Source organism: Dermacentor silvarum, chromosome 7, assembly GCF_013339745.2.
Source record: "Dermacentor silvarum isolate Dsil-2018 chromosome 7, BIME_Dsil_1.4, whole genome shotgun sequence".
Classification (NCBI taxonomy): Eukaryota; Metazoa; Arthropoda; class Arachnida; order Ixodida; family Ixodidae; genus Dermacentor; species Dermacentor silvarum.
The window spans coordinates 55,348,443-55,351,449 of record NC_051160.1 but is presented as its reverse complement, the minus strand read 5'-3'; the positions used below and the strand labels follow the sequence as shown (position 1 = coordinate 55,351,449).

Below are 3,007 nucleotides of genomic sequence, written 5' to 3'. Positions count from 1 at the left end.
AAGAAAGTGCTGTTCTCAGCCATAGGCTAAGACAAAGTGCTGTTCTCAGCCATATGGCTAAGAAGTGCTGTTCTCAGCCATATGGTTAAGAAAAGGTGGTGTTCTCAGCCATATGGCTAAGAAGGTGATGTTCTCAGCCCATATATGGCTAAGAAAAAGTGACGATCTCAGCCATATGGCTAAGAAAAAGTGGTGTTCTCAGCCATATGGCTAAGAAAAGTGCTGTTCTCAGCCTTATGGCTAAGAAAAGTGGCGTTCTCAGCCATATGGCTAAGAAAAACGTGGTGTTCTCAGCCATATGGCTAAGAAAGTGGTGTTCTCAGGCATATGGCTAAGAAAGTGATGTTCTCAGCCATATGGCTAAGAAAAAGTGCTGTTCTCAGCCATATGACTAAGAAAGTGCTGTTCTCAGCCATATGGCTAAGAAAGTGCTGTTCTCAGCCATATGGCTAAGAAAAAGTGGTGTTCTCAGCCATATGACTAAGAAAAAGTGGTGTTCTCAGCCATATGGCTAAGAAAAAGGGGTGTTCTCAGCCATATGGCTAAGAAAAGGGGTGTTCTCAAGCCATATGGCTAAGAAAGTGGTGTTCTCATCCATGTGGCTCAGAGCGGTGGTGTTCTCAGCCATATGACTAAGAAAAGGGGTGTTCTCAGCGATAGGGCTAAGAGTGGTGGTGTTCTCAGCCATACAGCTAAGAAAGCCATATGCTTGACTCACAACCAAGCGTACACAAACTGCCGCAACCAGACCGTGAACCCAGTAAAAGCCGCTGCCTCCAATAAGTTCAATGTCACCCACGAGAATCGGCCAGTAGGTACAACTAACCTCCTTCCCGATCTTGTGCTCTGCAGGGGTGAGGAAGCATTCATCATGGACGTGACTTGCCCGTTTGACAACCGACCTGCAACCCAGAACGAAGCCCGCCAGAAGAAGGAGAAGAAGGAGTACGAGCCTGTCCGGTAGTACCTGCTGCGGAAGTTCCAGAAGGTGTCCGTGGAGGCGATGGTCGTCGGACGCTTGGATGATGGGACCTCAAAGACGACGGTGTCATGCGCCGCTTCTGCAGCCGAAAGTACCTGTTGCTTTTCAAGAAACAAGCAACCAGCGAGACAATCGCAGTATCACGTGATGTGCACGTGCAGCACGTCGCAGCAAAGTGATGAAAACTCGCCAGGCAGACACACACTACACTAACACACCCTTCTATGGCAGCCCGAAAAGATCTAACAATACCCAACAAACACTGAACGAACACGCACCTTCATGTCCGCTCCAAAACTAACATCAAAATTTTATTACTAAATAGTCTTCATGTAAATGACAGTCCTTCTTAGGAAAATTGTACAAAAATTGTACGAAACATAAAAAAAATGTGGGCAGTTTGCACTATAGTCGGGTGCAATTTAGAAGGCAGCGGCATTTGCCCCTCAAAGGCGGATGCATACGAGCCTCCAACAATGGGTGCGTACTCTAGAATTCCGTCATGAGCCGGACGGCCGGTGTCCCCACCGACGAGAACATGGCAGCCCGCGCTTCAAGCTGGGGCGAGTTGCCTATTTCTTTAGTCGCGGAGGCAATCGGCTGCTGCGCTTCGGTCATCTGGGCAGGGCCTCTCCTGTCTTCTTAAGTTGTACCCGACTATAGTGGTGCAAGCCTGGGTCACAGCAGAGCTAGTTCCGGCTTTTGGTTAAGTGTTGCTAGGTTTTGCTAAGTTTTGCGAGGTAATGCGTGGCTTGGCTAGGTTCGCACTAAGTGTTGCTAGGTTTTGCTAAGTATTGGCATGTTATGCATGGCTTGGCTAGGCTAATACCAAGCGTTGCTAGGTTTTAGGAGGTCTTACGAGGTCTTACGAGGTTATGCATGGCTTAACTATGCTCATTCTAAATGTAGCCAAGATTTGCTAACTTTCGCCAAGTTCTTGTGAGGTCATACACGGCCAGGCCGGTAAGCCACGCACGCCCCAGCAAGTCACACGCATACTAGCCACTTTAGGCTCCATGGTAGCAGTGCACGCGTGTTCACTAGGCGAGAGAGGCGACACGTCTGTCGGCGCTCCGGTTGCTCAGAGCTTTATAGCATATCAGTGACGTCACGGCTAGGGGAACACTTGCTTCTCCTCGGCTGGGGAGAGGGAAGACCAAGCGCACGCATGCCGCGGCCACCCTATGCACGTGTGTGATGCGAGGAGGTTGCTTGGTTCGGCGACGCACACCTGGGCCCAGTTTTCTGTCGGCATGAAACGGACTTACGAAAAGCTTAACAGCTCCGCTGTAAAAAAAAAAACCGTCTTATCAGCTTAATATTTAATACAAATACGCACTTTTTGGACCCAACATATTCTCAACTATTTGGACCCAACATATTCAACAGCCGATATTCTAGTTGACATTAAGCGGAAGAAATGGAGCTGGGCAGGCCATGTAATGCGTAGGATAGATAACCGGTGGACCATTAGGGTTACAGAATGGATACCAAGAGAAGGGAAGCGCAGTCGATGTCGGCAGAAAACCAGATGGGATGATGAAGTTAGGAAATTTGCAGGCGCAAGTTGGAATACGCTAGCACAAGACGGGGGTAATTGGAGATCGCAGGGAGAGGCCTTCGTCCTGCAGTGGACATAAAAATATAGGCTGCTGCTGCTGCTGCTGCTGCTGCTGATGATGATATTCAACTTATTTTCGGAATGGGGCGGAGTGCTTGAAGCTTGCTTCACGTCCGCCGCGGGTTGGCCCGGTATTGCACTGACTCCGGGATCCGCCCACTCACCCTTACGGGGGTGAGAAAACTATCAGATTCCAATATTACGCACCTTACAACCTACCAGCACTCTAATCTAGCTACAGCTTCCATTTTTGCGTGCAGCCACCTCCCCGGTAGACGTGGTTTTTGCACGCGCCCGTGTGGTAAAAGGGCTATTTGAAGGCGTTTATTTGAAGGCAAAACGTATACAGCACACGCACCAGGCATGCGCTTGTTATGAAAGCCCTCTTAAACCGTGACAACGCT

General features: G+C 49.2%; 1 pseudogene; it reads left to right on the top strand.

Annotated features, from left to right (window-relative positions):
- The first annotated feature begins 2,651 nt into the window (after nt 1–2,651).
- LOC119459793 (U2 spliceosomal RNA) lies at nt 2,652–2,768 on the top strand (annotated as a pseudogene).
- Nucleotides 2,769–3,007: the final 239 nt, after the last annotated feature.